A 17524-nucleotide genomic window follows, 5' to 3' on the forward strand; every position below is an offset into this window, starting at 1 on the left:
AATTTTATGTCCAGAATTGGAGCACTATTAAATATTTCAAAGGCTTGTTCTTTGATTTAAAAATAAAATCCCTGACCGCATAATTGGAACAATTCAAAGCAGTGCTTTCTGAAATCCACATAAATTAAGAAAAAGTACATAATTTTTAAATTATGGTCTTCAGACAAATTTCATACTGTGTTTTAAAGATGCAACGCGCTAAAATAAACAACTTAAAGTATCGTGGCAGAACAGTACCATTAACAAATATGCAATTAGGGCTGACATCAGATTCAAATTCAACGTGAAGCCAAATGCGAGGGGTTAAAAAGAAAGATTAAAGCAAATATTTAATACTATTTGTTCTGATGTTCTGTACAACTTTTCCTACGATGTGTTGTTTTTAGAACATAGAATATCAAACTGTACAGCACTGGAACAGGCTCTTCGGCCCTCAATGTTATGCTGAACATGACGCCAAATTAAACTAATCCCTTCTGCCTGCCCTTGGTCAGTATCCTCCATACCTTGCATGTTCATGTGCTTAGACTCCCCTGTTGTATCTGCCCCCACTACCACTCCAGACTCTTACCACTCTCTGTGTAAAATCCTCGCCCCTCACATCTCCGTTGAACTTTCCACTCTCACCTTAAATGCATGCCCCATAGTGTTTGACATTTTAACCATGGGAAAAAGATTCCAATTGTCAACCCTTGTCCAACATTAAGTATTGGAGGAGCAGAAAATTCTTCCATATATGTGGTAAAACAAGACAGGAACTGTTACATTCTGTCCTCAATGAAATCGATTGATTTGCTGTTGATTCTCAGCTTCCCTCGTTCATGTGGCTGAATCACAGCCTTGTTGTTGTACTTGACCTGGGAAAAGCTTCATATTTCGTGGGCATCTCTGGCATTTATTGCTAGAGCCCTAATTGCCCTATGGGCACAGAGCAGTCTGTGGGTCTGGAGTCACATGGAGACCAGACCAAGTAAAATATGGCAGATTTCCTTCCCGAAAAGCCATGAATGAATCACAAAGGTTAGCACCTCACCACATATCCATCCAATCACAGACACTGTTTACTTTACACCCCCTACTTCAACACAGTCCCAGCTGGTTCCCACAGTGTATCCTCTCCTACATATGCTACCTGTGTCCCTGGTTCCCAGGTTGTATCATCCCCTATATGTGCTACCTGTGTCCCTGGTTCCCGGAGTGTATCAACACCTACATGTACTACCTGTGTCCCTGGTTCCCAGAGTGTATCATCATCTACATGTGCTATGAGAGTACCTGTTTCCCAGAGTGTATCAGCCCCTACATGTGCCACCAGTGTCCCTGGTTCCCAGGTTGTATGATCCCCTACAAGTGCTATTTATGTCCCTGGTTCCTAGAGTGTATCATCCCCTACAAGTGCTAACTTTGTCCCAGGTTCCCACAGTGTATCATCCCCTACAAGTGCTAACTTTGTCCCAGGTTCCCACAGTGTATCATCCCCTACATGTGCTACCTGTGTCCCTGGTTCACAGAGTGTATCCTCCCCGACATGTGCTACCTGTGTCCCTGTTTCATGGAGTGTATCATCCCCTGCATGATGCAACCAGTGCCGCTGGTTCCCAGAGTGTATCATCCCCTACATGTGCTACCTGTGTCCCTGGTTCCCAGAGTGTATCATCCCCTACATGTGCTACCTGTGTCCCTGGTTCCCACAGTGTAACATCCCCTACATGTGCTACCTGTGTCCCTGGTTCCCAGAGTGTATCATCCCCTACATGTGCTACCTGTGTCCCTGGTTCCCAGAGTGTATCATCCCCTACATGTGCTATGTTTGTCCCTGGTTCCCAGAGTGTATCATCCCCTACATGTGCTACCTGTGTCCCTGATTCCCAGAGTGTATCATCCCCTACATGTGCTATGTTTGTCCCTGGTTCCCAGAGTGTATCATCCCCTACATGTGCTACCTGTGTCCCTGGTTCCCAGAGTGTATCATCCCCTACATGTGCTACCTGTGTCCCTGGTTCCCAGAGTGTATCATCCCCTACATGTGCTACCTGTGTCCCTGGTTCCCAGAGTGTATCATCCCCGACATGTGCTACCTGTGTCCCTGGTTCCCAGAGTGTATCATCCCCTACATGTGCCACCTGTGTCCCTAGTTCCCAGAGTGTATCATCATCTACATGTGCTACCTGTGTCCCTGGTTCCCAGAGTGTATCATCCCCTACATGTGCTACCTGTGTCCCTGGTTCCCAGAGTGTATCATCCCCTACATGTGCTACCTGTGTCCCTGGTTCCCAGAGTGTATCATCCCCTACATGTGCTACCTATGTCCCTGGTTCCCACAGTGTATCATCATCTACATGTGCTACCTGTGTCCCTGGTTCCCGGAGTGTATCATCCCCTACATGTGCTACCTGTGTCCCTGGTTCCCAGAGTGTATCATCCCCTACCTGTGCTACCTGTGTCCCTGGTTCCCAGAGTGTATCATCCCCTACATGTGCTACCTGTGTCCCTGGTTCCCAGAGTGTATCATCCCCTACCTGTGCTACCTGTGTCCCTGGTTCCCAGAGTGTATCATCCCCTACATGTGCTACCTGTGTCCCTGGTTCCCAGAGTGTATCATCCCCTACATGTGCTACCTGTGTCCCTGGTTCCCAGAGTGTATCATCCCCTATATGTGCTACCTGTGTCCCTGGTTCCCAGAGTGTATCATCCCCTACATGTGCTACCTGTGTCCCTGGTTCCCACAGTGTATCATCATCTACATGTGCTACCTGTGTCCCTGGTTCCCAGAGTGTATCATCCCCTACATGTGCTACCTGTGTCCCTGGTTCCCAGAGTGTATCATCCCCTACATGTGCTACCTGTGTCCCTGGTTCCCACAGTGTATCATCATCTACATGTGCTACCTGTGTCCCTGGTTCCCAGAGTGTATCATCCCCTACATGTGCTACCTGTTTCCCTGGTTCCCAGAGTGTATCATCCCCTACATGTGCTACCTGTGTCCCTGGTTCCCAGAGTGTATCATCCCCTACATGTGCTACCTGTGTCCCTGGTTCCCAGAGTGTATCATCATCTACATGTGCTACCTGTGTCCCTGGTTCCCACAGTGTATCATCATCTACATGTGCTACCTGTGTCCCTGGTTCCCAGAGTGTATCATCCCCTACATGTGCTACCTGTGTCCCTGGTTCCCACAGTGTATCATCCCCTACATGTGGTACATGTGCCCCTGGTTCCCAGAGTGTATCATCCCCGACATGTGCTACCTGTGCCCCTGGTTCCCAGAGTGTATCATCCCCTACATGTGCTACCTGTGTCCCTGGTTCCCACAGTGTATCATCCCCTACTTGTTCTACCTGTGTCCCTGGTTCCCAGAGTGTATCATCCCCTACATGTGCTATGTTTGTCCCTGGTTCCCGGAGTGTATCATCCCCTACATGTGCTACCTGTGTCCCTGGTTCCCAGAGTGTATCATCCCCTACATGTGCTACCTGTGTCCCTGGTTCCCAGAGTGTATCATCCCCGACATGTGCTACCTGTGTCCCTGGTTCCCGGAGTGTATCATCCTCTACATGTGCTACCTGTGTCCCTGGTTCCCACAGTGTATCATCCCCTACATGTGGTACATGTGCCCCTGGTTCCCAGAGTGTATCATCCCCGACATGTGCTACCTGTGCCCCTGGTTCCCAGAGTGTATCATCCCCTACATGTGCTATCTCTCTCCCTGGTTCCCAGAGTGTATCATCCCTTACATGTGCTACCTTTGTCCCTGGTTCCCACAGTGTATCATCCCCTACTTGTGCTACCTGTGCCCCTGGTTCCCAGAGTGTATCATCCCCTACATGTGCTATATGTGTCGCTGGTTCCCACAGTGTAACATCGCCTACATGTGCTACCTGTGTCCCTGGTTCCCAGAGTGTATCATCCCCTACATGTGCTACCTGTGTCCCTGGTTCCCAGGTTGTATCATCCCCTACAAGTGCTACCTGTGTCCCTGGTTCCCACAGTGTATCATCCCCTACATGTGCTACCTGTGTCCCTGGTTCCCAGAGTGTATCATCCCCTACATATGCTACCTGTGTCCCTGGTTCCCACAGTGTATCATCCCCTACATGTGCTACCTGTGTCCCTGGTTCCCACAGTATATCATCCTGTACATGTGCTACGTTTGTCCCTGGTTCCCAGGGTGTATCATCCCCTACATGTGCTACCTGTGTCCCTGGTTCCCAGGGTATATCATCCCCTACATGTGCTACCTATTTCCCTGGTTCCCACAGTGTATCATCCCCTACATGTGCTCCCTGTGTCCTAGCTTAAAAATTGTGTTGCTGGAAAAGCGCAGCTGGTCAGGCCGCATCAAAAAACAGGAGAATCGACGTTTCAGGCATAAGCTGAAGATGGGCTTATGCCCGAAACGTCGATTCTCCTTCTCCTTTGATGCTGCCTGACCTGCTGCGCTTTTCCAGCAACACAGTTTTCAGCTCTGATGTCCAGCATCTGCAGTCCTCACTTTCTCCTACCTGTGTCCTAGCTCCTGTTGGGATGCCCTGTACCTGCTGATCGCAGTGGCTCCCCACCCATCCTCTCACCAATCCTATTAAACAAAGTCTTTTTACACAGGAACATTAGAACCAGGAGCAGGAGCGGGCCATCTGTCCTTTTGAGCCTGCTCCACCATTCAATAGGATCATGGCTGATCTTTTCATAGCCTCAGCTGCACTTACCCTCCCTCTCACTATAACCCTTAATTCCTCTATTGTTCACAAAAACTACCTTAGGACATTCACTGAGGAACCCTCAACCACTTCGCTGGGCACAGAATTCCATCGATTCACAACCCTCTGGGTAATGAAGTTCCTCCCCAATTCAGTCCAAAATCTACTCCCTTAATTTTGAGGCTGTTTCATCTTGTCCTAATTTCACCCACCAGTGGAAACATCCTCTCTACTTCTATCTTATCTATTCCCTTCATAATTTGATATGTTTCTGTAAGATTCCCCCTCATTCTTCGAAACATTCCCATCCTTGATTCCAAATTCCATCTTGGCCTCCTTATATTTTCATCCAAATCTTACATTCTGGCCCCTCGAGCATCTTCAGTTGTAATCGCTGCATCATTGGCAGCCATGTCTTCACCGACCAGGGATTCCCTTCTGTCTCTCTGCCTTCACTTTCCTCCTTTAGAAAAATCCTTCATCCCTATGTCTTTGACAAAGTTTTTGGTCCGGCTTGTGTTTTATTCATTCATGGGATGTGGGCATCACTGATCAGGCTGGCATTTATTGCCCATCCCTAATTGCCCAGGGGGCAGTTAAGTATCAGTCACATAGCTGTGGGTCTGGAGTCTCATGTAGGCCAGACCAGGTAAGGATGGCAGTTTCCTTCCCTAAAGGGCAGTAGTGAACCAGATGGGTTTTTCTGACATTTGACAATGGTTTCACGGTCATCATAAGACTCTTAATTCCAGGTGTTTATTGAATTCAAATTCCACCATCTGCTGTGATCCCAGGTTCCTGGAACGTTACCTGGGTCTTTCGATTAGCAGTCCAGCGATAATACCACTAAGCATCATTTAGTGCTAATATCTCCTTAGGTAGCTCAAATCACATTCTAAGCAGAGAACAAGGTAGGACTGATAAATTAAACTGCATTTATTTCAATGCAAGAGACCTAACAGGGAAGGCAGATGAACTCAGGACATGGTGAGGAATGGGATATCATAGCAATTACAGAAACATGGTTCAGGAATGGACAGGACTGGCAGCTTAATGTTCCAGGATACAAATGCTACAGGAAGGAGAGAAAGGGAGGCAAGAGAGGAGGGGGAGAGGCATTTTTGATAAGGGATAGTATTACAGCTGTGCTGAGGGAGGATATTCCCGGAAATACATCCAGGGAAGTTATTTGGTGGAACTGAGAAATAAGAAAGGGAAGGTCACCTTATTGGGATTGTATTATAGACCCCCCAATAGTCAGAGGGAAATTGAGAAACAAATTTTTAAGGAGAGTTCGGTTATCTGTAAAAATAGTAAAGTGGTTATGGTAGGGGATTTTAACTTTCCAAACATAGACTGGGACTGCCATAGTATTAAGGGTTTAGATGGAGAGGAATTTGTTAAGCATGTACAAGAAAATTTTCTGATTTAGTATGTGGATGTACCTCCTCGAGAAGGTGCAAAACTTGACCTACTCTTGGGAAATAAGGCAGGGCAGGTGACTGAGGTGTCAGTGGGGGAGCACTTTGGGGCCAGCGACCATAATTCTATAAATTTTTAAATAGTGATGGAAAAGGATAGACCAGATCTAAAAGTGCAAGTTCTAAATTGGAGGAAGGCTAATTTTGACGGTATTCGGCCAGAACATTCGAAAGCTGTTTGGGGGCAGATGTTCGCAGGTAAGGGGACGGCTGGAAAATGGGAAGCCTTCAGAAATGAGATAACGAGAGTCCACAGACAGTGTATTCCTGTTAGGGTGAAAGGAAAGGCTGGTAGGTATAGGGAATGATGGATGACTCGAGAAATTGCAGATTTGGATAAGAAAAGGAAGGAAGCATATGTCAGGTATAGACAGGAGAGATCGAGGAAGCATATGTCAGGTATAGACAGGAGAGATCGAGTGAATCCTGAGAAGAGTATAAAGGCAGTAGGAGTATACTGAAGAGGGAAATCAGGAGGGCAAAAAGGGGACATGAGATAGCTTTGGTAAATAGGGTTAAGGAGAATCCAAAGAGATTTTACGAATGCATTAAGGACAAAAGGGTAACTAGGGAGAAAATAGGTCCCGTCAAAGATCAGCAAGGCGACCTTTTGTGTGGAGCTTCAGGATAAGGGTGAGGTACTAAACGAGTATTTTGAATCAGTGTTTACTGTGGAAAAGGACATGGAAGATATAAAATGTAGGGAAATAGATGGTGCCAGGTTGATTAACGTCCATATTATAAGGAGGAAGTGCTAGTTGTCTTGAAACGCATAAAAGTAGATAAATCCCCAGGACCTGATCAGGGATACCCTCGAACTCTGTGGGAAGCTAGGGAAGTGATTGTTGGGCCTCTTGTTGAGAAATTTGTATCATCGATAGTCACAGGTGAGGTGCCGGAAGACTGGAGGTTGGCAAACGTGGTGCTACTGTTTAAGAAGGGTGGTAAAGGCAAGCCAGGGAACTATAGGCCAGTGAGCCTGACCTCGGTGGTGGGCAAATTTCTGGAGGGAATCCTGAGGGACAGGATGTACATGTATTTGGAAAGGCAAGGACTGATTAGGGATAGTCAACATGGCTTTGTGGGTGGGAAATGATCTCACAAACTTGAGTTTTTTGAAGAAGTAACAATGAGAATTGATGAGGGCAGAGCGGTAGATGTGATCTATATGGACTTCAGTAAGCTGTTCAACAAGGTCCCCCATGGGAGAGTGGTTAGCAAGGTTAGATCTCATGGAATACAGGGAGAACTAGCCATGTGGATACAGAACTGGCTCAAAGGTGGAAGACAGAGGGTGGTGGTGGAGGGTTGTTTTTCAGACTGGAGGCCTGTGATCAGTGGAGTGCCACAAGGATCAGTGCTGGGTCCACTACTTTTCATCATTTATATCAATGATTTGGATGTGAGCATAACAGTTAGTAAGTTTGCAGATGATACCAAAATTGGAGGTGTAGTGGACAGCGAAGATTACCTCAGATTACAACAGGATCTTGACCAGATGGGCCAATGGACTGAGAAATGGCAGATGGAGTTTAATTTAGATAAATACAAGGTGCTGCATTTTGGGAAAGCAAATCTTAGCAGGACTTATACACTTAATGATAAGGTCCTAGGGAGTGTTGCTGAACAAAGAGACCTTGGAGTGCAGGTTCATAGCTCCTTGAAAGTGGAGTCGCAGGTCGATAGGATAGTGAAGAAGGCGTTTGGTATGCTTTCCTTTATTGGTCAGAGTATTGAGTACAGGAGTTGAGAGGTCATGTTCCAGCTGTACAGGACATTGGTTAGGCCACTGTTGGAATATTGTGTGCAATTGGAAAGATGTTGTGAAATGTGAAAGGCTTCAGAAAAGATTATAAGGATGTTGCCAGGGTTGGAGGATTTGAGCTATAGGGAGAGGCTGAATAGGCTGGGGCTGTTTTCCCTGGAGCATTGGAGGCTGAGTGGTGACCTTATAGAGGTTTATAAAATCATGAGGAGCATAGATGGGGTAAATAAACAAAGTCTCTTCTCTGGGATGCGGGAGTCCAGAACTAGAGGGCATAGGTTTAGGATGAGAGGGGAACGATATAAAGGAGACCTAAGGGGCAACTTTTTCATGCAGAGGGTTGTGCGTGTGTGGAATGAGTTGCCTGAGGAAGTGGTAGAGGCTGGTATAATTGCAACATTTAAAAGGCGTCTGGATGGGTATCTGAATAGGAAGGGTTTGGAGGGATAGGGGCAGGATGCTGGCAGGTGGGATTAGATTGGATTGGGATATCTGGTCGGCATGGAAGGGTCTGTTTCCATGCTGTATATCTCTGACTCTATGACTCTATACTTGCAAAGTGTTTTACTAAAATATCTGCTGTCTCCAAGCGTGTGTGTGGGTGTGTGTGTGTGCTTGTGTGAATGTTTGTATATGTGTGCGTGCATGAGTATTTGTGTACGTGTGCTTGTGTGCGTGTGCGTGCGTGTGTGTGCGTGCGTGCATGAGTGTTTGTTTCTCAACCCAATCCAGTGTGTGTGTGTGTGCATGAGTGTTTGTATGTGTGTGTGCGTTCGTGTGTTTATGTGGTGTGTGTGTGTGTGCGTGAAATAACCAGAGAATATCCCCTAATTAAAGATTAACTTCAGTCTGATGAGCAGTGGAGAAATGAGTGCACCCATCAGTTCTTGAATGCAGAGCATTGTTCATTGCATCAGGAACATTTGGTGCGAGTAGAGATTGAGCAATAGGGAAATTTAACATTTTAAACTCATGGCATTGAAAGGCGGAGTTTTATACTGCAGGTGGTGCAAGCTCAGAACAATGGAATTTAGCTTCACAGGCCACACCACTTGGCTTCCCCAGACTTGAGTATAATGTACGAGTCACACGGCCACTTCTCATGTTGGAATGTACCTGATATAGAACTGCTCTGAGCATTACACCCCCATGTAAGGAAGGGATTGTCTAATGGAACTAAATTTGTCTGCCTCTTGGCTGGCATCATGTGACTCTGTATTGTGTATCAACACGACACTAGTGGCTTGATAGCTCAAGGAGCTGAATGGAATTCTCAGCAATGAGCCTTCGGACTCCATCAGCGCGTTACCTCATTTGGGCATCGGCCTAACAGTTCTCAGCAGACTGTGTGAAGGGAACAGAGAGAGATGTTTGATCTTGTGATAGAGACTTGTGTCAGCAGGTTCCAGAGCACCATGTTACTCAGATTGTAAACCCCAAGACAGGATTGCATGAGGTAAAATGAATCCTATTTGTGTTTCATGGATCATGTGCCTCCACCGTCTGCCCAGGGGAAGCTATTGCACAGACTGACCCTTTTCTCATGGAGGTTAATGGGTCATGCGGGAGTGGAACCCATAGCGTTGGCATCTCTCTGCATTATGAAGCAGCCACTCAAGTGAACCTCGCTAGCTTTGCCCCAGATGGTGCGCTTGAAGGAGTTCAGACGTTCATTCTGTAGCTCTTACTGTTGGTTAAGTTTTAAAGAGCACCATGTTCATCCAGCCCCTCGCAAAATCTGTAGCTCAATCCGCACAATCACATGAATCAAATGCCTGGTAAATATCATAACCCACTCAGTTTTCTCCAGCATGTTCCAACTTGTCATACGGGCTACAGTAATGCTCTCAACCACCTTCCCCCTTCACATTCCTGATGAAGATCTTATGCCAGAAATGTTGATTCTCCTGCTCATTGGACACTCCTGATCTGCTGTACTTTTCCAGCACCTTCCTTTCAACATTAACAAGTTGCTGTCCCAGTATTACTGTACGAGCTGCAAAGAACAATGTCGCTCTCAATAAGGTGTATTTAAGTTGAGCTGGATAGACTCACAAAGAGACCACCATCTACCTCAGATGCTATGTAAATAGCTATTTACTATGTAATAAATTTTACTGTTTATCTACTCACATGAAACTTGTTTTTTTATGGATGTGGCCATCGCTGGTCAGGCCAGCATTTATTGCCCATTCCTAATTGCCCAGAGGGGAGTCATGTTGCTGTGGGTCTGGAGTCACGTGTAGGTCAAACCAAGTGAGGAGGGCAGTTCCCTTTGCTAAATTATATTAGTGAGCCAGTTGGACCTTTAATTGACAATTGATAATGGTTTTGAAGTCATCATTAGACTTGTAATTCTAGAATTTTATTGAATCTGAATTCCACTGGCAGGATTTGAACTCAGATCCCCAGAACATTATCTCGGGATCAACAGTCTAGTGATAAGCCATCTCCTCTTCATTAAGATAGATGGCTGTTTTCTCAATCTCCAGTCAAGGTGGTGATGAAGTCATAGAGTCATACAGCACGGAAACTGACCCTTTGGACTAACCAGTCCATGCCAAATATAATCCCAAACTTAACTAGTCCCACCTGCCTACTCCTGTTCCATTCCACTTTCCTAATCATGTACTTATCTAAGTGTCTTTTAAACTTTGTAACTGTGCCCACATCCATCACTTCCTCAGGATGTTCATTCCAGACTGAAACCACCTTCTGTGTAAAACATTTGCCCCCATGTTTTTTCTAAACCTCTCTCCTCTCACCTTAAAAATATGCCCCCTGATCTTGAACTCCCTCATCCTGGTGAAAAGATAACTACCATTAACCCCATGTATATCTTTCATAATGTTATAAGCCGCTATAAGGTCTCCTCTCAACGTTGCAGTGAAAAAGGTCCCAGTCTACCCAGCCTTTCCTTATATCTCAAACCCTCCATTCCCAGCAACATCTTGGTAAATCTCTTCTGAACCCTCTACAACTTAATAATATCCTTCCAATGACAGGGTGACCAGTACTGGACACAATATTCCAGAAGAGGCCTCACCAATGTCCCAACATGACTTCCCAACTCCTGTACTCCAAGATCTGAGCAATGAAGGCAATCCTTTTTGATGTTAGACAGGCTTTGATGATTCATGCACCATTCACAATCCCAGATGAAATCCAAAGGTTGTGGGTGAATCTAGTTACAAGAGAAGTTTTCTATTTCAGTTTACAAATCCTGGTCCAGGGAATGCAGTTGTATTTACCAGTGTATGTCAATCTGGCAAAACTTGTAAAGAGTCTTTTTCAAGATTATCTGGAGCAGGGGGACTACTGAGCAGAACTTCTAACTTTGGTTGGATGTATTCTGAGGGTTTCATCACAACACAGCCTCCCCTCGCTGAATGTCCCCGCCCACTCACTCCTCCTATTGGCTAGGAGTGTCCAGCCTTGTGGTGCCTTGTCCAATCAGATTGCAAACTGACCATTCTTCACCATTGATTGGATGGTTCTAGATTGTCAATCAAGCAGCTCTGTCCCTCAGATCCAGTTGTTTTCAGACTGCTTTAGCCAGTCGAAAGCAATCAACAACATTTTTCTCAAAAGCGGCAATATTCTAACAGCACAATTATTATTCTCCTGTGTTTATTGGCCTCAGGGACTTGGAGAGTTGCTATTTGCTGATGACACAAAATTGGGAGGGAAGATAAATAGTGAGGATGACATGCAGAGAGATATAGACAGGTTAAGATGGGCAAAAAGATTTTGCAGATGGAATATAATGTGGGTAAATGTGAGCTTAAACACTTTGCCAGGAAGAATAAAGGAGCTGAACTTTATTTAAATGGAGAAAGAAAGCGGAAAGTTCCAGAACAAAGCGATTTGGGAGTCACCAACCCATGAATTGCAAAAAGCTAACATCCAAGTTCAACAGGTAATTGGGAAGGCAGATGGATTTCTGAGGGAGTGTAAAAATAGGGGGGGGGAGTTTTTACTAAAACCACACAAGGCAGTAATCAGATCGTGAGATGAAGAGATCAAGGGCGGGTAACAGACCAACACGGGGTGTCCATGTGGATGGGATGTGTTGATGGTGGGGGAAGAGGTGCTTGGAGGGTGGGCGGGAGTCCTGATGGAAAAATTATGCCTGGAGGGGGAGGCAGTGGAAGAAATATTCAATGTCACAATGCGTGTTGAATTCATTGATCGAGGAACATAGGGGGATGAAGGTGAGGCCTTTACTGAGGACTGATCATTCATCCTCAGTGAGGGGGAGGTCTGGGGGGGGGTTGGTAAAAACATTCCTGCTGAAGAGCTTACGCTCGAAACGTCGACTTTCCTGTTCCTCGGATGCTGCCTGACTGGCTGTGATTTTCCAGCACCACACTCTCCGAGTCTGACCTCCAGCATCTGCAGTGCTCACTCTCTCCCAGTAATCAGATCGCACCTAGAATACTGTGAGCAGTTTTAGTCCCCTTAACTAAATGAAAGATGTATTAGCATTGGAGACAGTCCAGAGAAGGTTTGTGAGGCTGCTCCCAGCTATGGAGGGACGATCTAATGAGGAGAGATTGGGTATGTTGGGACTGTACTCATTGGAAAATTGACCTTAGAGGAGTGACCTTATTGAAATCTTGTAAGATTCCTACTGGAGTTGACAGGGGTAGATGTGGAAAAGTTGTTTCCCTTTGTGGAAGAATCTAGGACCAGAGGGTTTAATCTCAGAGTAATTAAGATAGGAATGTCTTTGCTCAGAGGGTAGTGAATCTGTAGAATTCTTTACTGTGGAGGGCTGTCATGTTCGAGACTGACAGACAGATTTTTTAATCACGGGTTATGGGGAAAATACAGGGAAACCAAGCTGAGGATTATCTGATGAGCCAAGATTTCATTGGATGGCAGAGCGAGTTCAATGGGCTGAATGGCCTACTACAGCCCAAATGAGTCATGATCTTATGAGACTCCAGGACAATCCTGGGGAGTTAGTAACTCTCACGTTGCACAGTGTCCCCAAAAAGGTGATGTATAGAGCAGTCAGTAGCTTCGAAAATGAACTGACGTCACCAGCTAAGTCAAACCGATCGTGATGTAGAGGAGTGTCTGCAGGATGGCAGAACCAATTGTTGTTCTAGTTAGGAAGCAGCAAGTGTCCAAATCAATGTATCTGGCCACAATCTGTACTAACTCCTAAATCGAGTCTGATAGTCTCACAAGAGACCATCATGTGTCTCAGAAAGAGTATAAACTGAATACTCTGTGATAAACCATTACTGGCAAAGGGTCTGTGCGGGCATTGCTTCCCCCTTGGTCTCAGTAACTTGGACTAATCCCAATTATTGGTGGCAGTGAATTTAGCCCCAAGGCAGCTCAGCTGTTTCCAGTGAACACAATTGAGTCTTTACCATTCCGACAGAGGGGCAGAAAGTGCCAGTGAGTCCACATAGAGTCAGAGAGATTAGATTCCCTACAGTGTGGAAACAGGCCCTTCGGCCCAACCAGTCCAAACCGACCCTCTGAAGAACAACCCACGCATTTCCCTCTGAATGATGCACCTAACACTATGGGCAATTTAGCATGGCCAATTCACCTGACCTGCACAAGTTTGGACTGTGGGAGGAAACCCATGCAGAATGTGCAAACATCATGCAAGGCTGGAATTGAACCTGGGACCCTGGTTCTGTGAGGCAGCAGTGCTAACCACTGAGCCACAGTGCCGCCCAGTTTTTTTTCAAACCTATACAGCACAGAAACAGATCCTTTGGTCCAACTCGTCTATGCTGACCAGATATCCTAAATTAATCTAGTCCCATTTGCTAGCATTTGACCCATATCCCTCTAAACCCTTCCTATTCATGCACACATTCAGATACCTTTTAAATTTAGTACTTGTTCCAGCCTCCGCCACTTCCTCTGGCAGCTCATTCCATATACACGCTATCCTTTGTGTGAAAAATTTGCCCCTTCTGTTCCTTTTATATCTTTCCCTTCTCATGGTACAAGGATGGGACTAACATCAAAAACAAAGTTTCCCCACCCCACTCCACCTCAACATCTCACCCTCAGTAGAGAGAAATAAGGCCACTCGATCCTTACTGTCTCCCTGGGCAACCAACTACAGAATCACAAAGTTCAAGACCCACTCCACCGCCTGAGCATGACGGTGAAGTCTGGTGGCCCAGGGTCATGCTGAGGGAATGCTGCACTGTCAGAGGTGCTATCTTTTGATTGAGAGATCATTCAAGGTCCCAACTGCTTTCTACATCTACCCTGAACGACCTGTTATGCTGTTTCAGAGCACAACAGGGAGTCATCACAAGTGTCTTGGCCTACGCTTATCCCTCAATGCAACAAATCAGATTATCTGGTTACGATCACATTGCTGCTGTTTGGAGCTTGTTGTATACGCATTGGTTGCTGCATTTGCTACGTGTAACAGTCTTTCCTCCCAATACAGTCTTTCCTCCCAATGCAGTCTTCATCTGCTTCTCATTCTCACTCAAAAGAGACTATCAGCTCCAGCAGTGCTCCATCGGTTCTGAAGTGATTAGAGATGTCCAGTGGATTTTATTTGACTCAATCACAGGCGAGGCCAGCATTTATTGCCCATCCCAAATTACCCAGAGGGCAGTTAAGAGTCCACATGCATTGGAGTCTGGAGTTACGTGTAGGCCAGACCAGGTAAGGACGACAGATTTCCTTCCCTTAAATACATTAGTGAACAATTGTAAAAGGTACTATGTAAGTAGGGCTAAAAGATAGTTCAATAATGATTTAATTGAGAGGTAAAACAGACTTGAAGGGATGAATGGCCTCCTCATGATCCTGTATGAAGATTATTTTGACTTGTACCAACCCACACAAGCCTACAACTGTAGTAAGATCATGGCTGGGTTTTTATTAGAGGGCAGTTTGTCTGTGAACATTCACAACACTTGTTAACTATAACTATAGCAACGGATACAGGAGGGATCATTTCTGGGCGCAGTGGCTCAGCGCTGCTGCTTCACAGCACCAGGGACCTGGGTTCGATTCCACCTTCAGATCGCTGTCTATCTGGAGTTTGTACATTCTGCCAGTGTTTCCTCCCACAGTCCATAGATGAGTAGGTTAGGTGGACTGACCATGCTAAGTTGCCCATAGGGTCCAGGGGTGTGCAGGTTAGGTGGATCTGCCATGGGAAAGGCAGGGTTACAGGGATGAAGTGGGTCAGGGTGGGATGCTCTTCGGAGTGTCAGTGCTGACTTAATGGGCGAAATGGCCTACTTTCACACTGTAGGGACTGTATATTTTTATAGACTTGGGTCTCAATTCCATGAGATCTGACATTAGTATGACATATTTCCATACGCACGTGCTCAATAGCTATTATTAGAGTCATCAAATCATATGACACTGCAGCAGACCCTTCACTCCAATCAATCCACTCCAACCGTAATCCCAAACTAAAAATAAAAAATGCTGGAGATCACAGCAGGTCAAGCAGCATCTATAGAGAGAGCAAGCTAAAATTTTGAGTCAAGATGACTATTCAGTTCTGGTCGCCTCATTATAGGAAAGATGTGTAAGCTTTCAAGAGGGTGCAGAGGAGATTTACCAGGATGTGGCCTGGACTGGAGGGTGTGTCTTATGAAGAAAGTTTGTGGGAGCTGGGGCTTTTCTCATTGGAGCGAAGAAGGATGAGAGGTGACTTGATAGAGGTGTACAAGGTGATGAGAGGGATAGATAGAGTGGATAGCCAGAGACTTTTTCCCACAGCGGAAATGTCTATCATGAGGGAGCATAATTTTAAGGTGATTGGAGGAAGGTTTAGGGGAGATGTCAGAGGTCAGTTCTTTACACAGAGGGTGGCGGGTATGTGGAATTCACTGCCAGCAGTGATAGTAAAGTCAGGTACATTAGGGACATTTAATCAACTCTTGGATAGACACATAAGTTAGTACAATGAAGGGAATGTAGGTTAGTTTGATCTTAGAGTAGGATAAAAGGCTGGCACAACATCAAGGGTTGAAGGGTCTGTACTGTGCTCCACTGTTCTATGTTCTATGAAACGTTAGCTTGCTCTCTCTCCATGGATGCTGCCTGACCCACTTTAATCTCCTGCAATGTTTGTTTTGTTTTCAGTACCGATTCCAGCATCTGCAGTAATTTACTCCAAAATAATCCCAAACTAAACTCATTCCCCCTGCCTGCCCCTGGCCCATATCCCTCCAAACCTTTTTCTATTCATGTACTTATCCAAACTGCTTTTAAACTCTGGGTGTCAGTGAGTGGTGGGAGCTCTTTTCCCAGCCTTTGCAAAAGGATTGTTTGCAGAAGATCTGTGTTGATTTCGCCCAGTCCCACCCGGATGATAGAAGTGAGGAATGTGTGATCTTCAACTACCTGTGAGTAAGAGAAACTGTTCTGATCCTTTCAACATGCAGAGTTGCAGCTTTTCCTTTCTGTTTGGAACCACAGTCTGTGTGTGAGCTACAAGCGGCAAATATGCCTTGGATCAGAGAATCAAACAATCAAACATTTAAATTGCAAACTCACTTCTTTTTGCTATGGGCCCACATAACAAATTAGCTGGATTTGCAGCTTTTCACTTTCCGAATTTAAATGTTCATTGATTAAGTGCTACAACGCTCATGACAGCCACTCTTAGGCGCATATTTAAACAGGGAAAATATTACGGAAAATGTGTCATGTCCTGGGAGTCTTCACTTGACGATCATAACAAACCATCCATTTAAAGTTCTGTTGTCCAATTAATTTTTCGGGTTGAAATATGAGCACAGGCATTTTTATGACATAGAGAAACGTACAAATGATATTAACTGTAAACCATCTGGATAAACTCCAATATTAGTTATGTCCCTTCCCCCCCACCCCTGCCCCTGAGGCCAAGACATTGCTCTGGGACTAGGTCCAATGCTTGCATTCTTAAGCAAAACAGGAAAATCTTGTTGTACACACAATGATTGTTAAAGACAACTACCGTGGGCAGAAACAGTGATTTAGTCAAGGGGCTGTTATTTTGCAATTAACACAGAAGTAATTAACTGAAACAGACAGGCCACGACAGGAGGAGAAGACAGAGCAAGTTGGGAGTTTTTCTCTCTCGAAAAGAGCCCAGCTGAGCTCTGTAAAGTTATGAATGGGACAGACAGGGCAGAGAGAGAATTGTGGGAGAACCAAAACTCAGGGTCACAGATGCAAGAGATCTACAAATAAATTCTATCAATACAAAGGATGTTTTCTTGAGTGGTTAGAATGATACAATGTTGTTGTGAATCTGTGGAACTCAGAGGCCAAGTCACTGAGTGTCTTTAAGACAGAGATAGACAGACCCTTGATAGACAGGGGATCTAGGGTTACAGGGAGAAGGCAGGAGAATGGGGTTGAGAAAAATATCAGCCACGAGTGAATGGCAGAGACAAAAAGAAACTTGCAGATGCAGGAATCCAAAGTATTCTTGTCTACTATCCTGCTTGTCTACTATGATCAAATGGAAGAGCAGGATTGATGGGCCGAATGGTCTCTCTCTGCTTCTACGTCTTATGGTCTAATTGCCCTCTTTCAAAAGGAAACTAGTCGAGTGCCAGGCTGGATAC

The sequence above is a fragment of the Chiloscyllium plagiosum genome, unplaced genomic scaffold (genome assembly GCF_037043375.1).
Source record: "Chiloscyllium plagiosum isolate Xiang-an unplaced genomic scaffold, Cpla_swu_hap1 HiC_scaffold_42, whole genome shotgun sequence".
Classification (NCBI taxonomy): Eukaryota; Metazoa; Chordata; class Chondrichthyes; order Orectolobiformes; family Hemiscylliidae; genus Chiloscyllium; species Chiloscyllium plagiosum.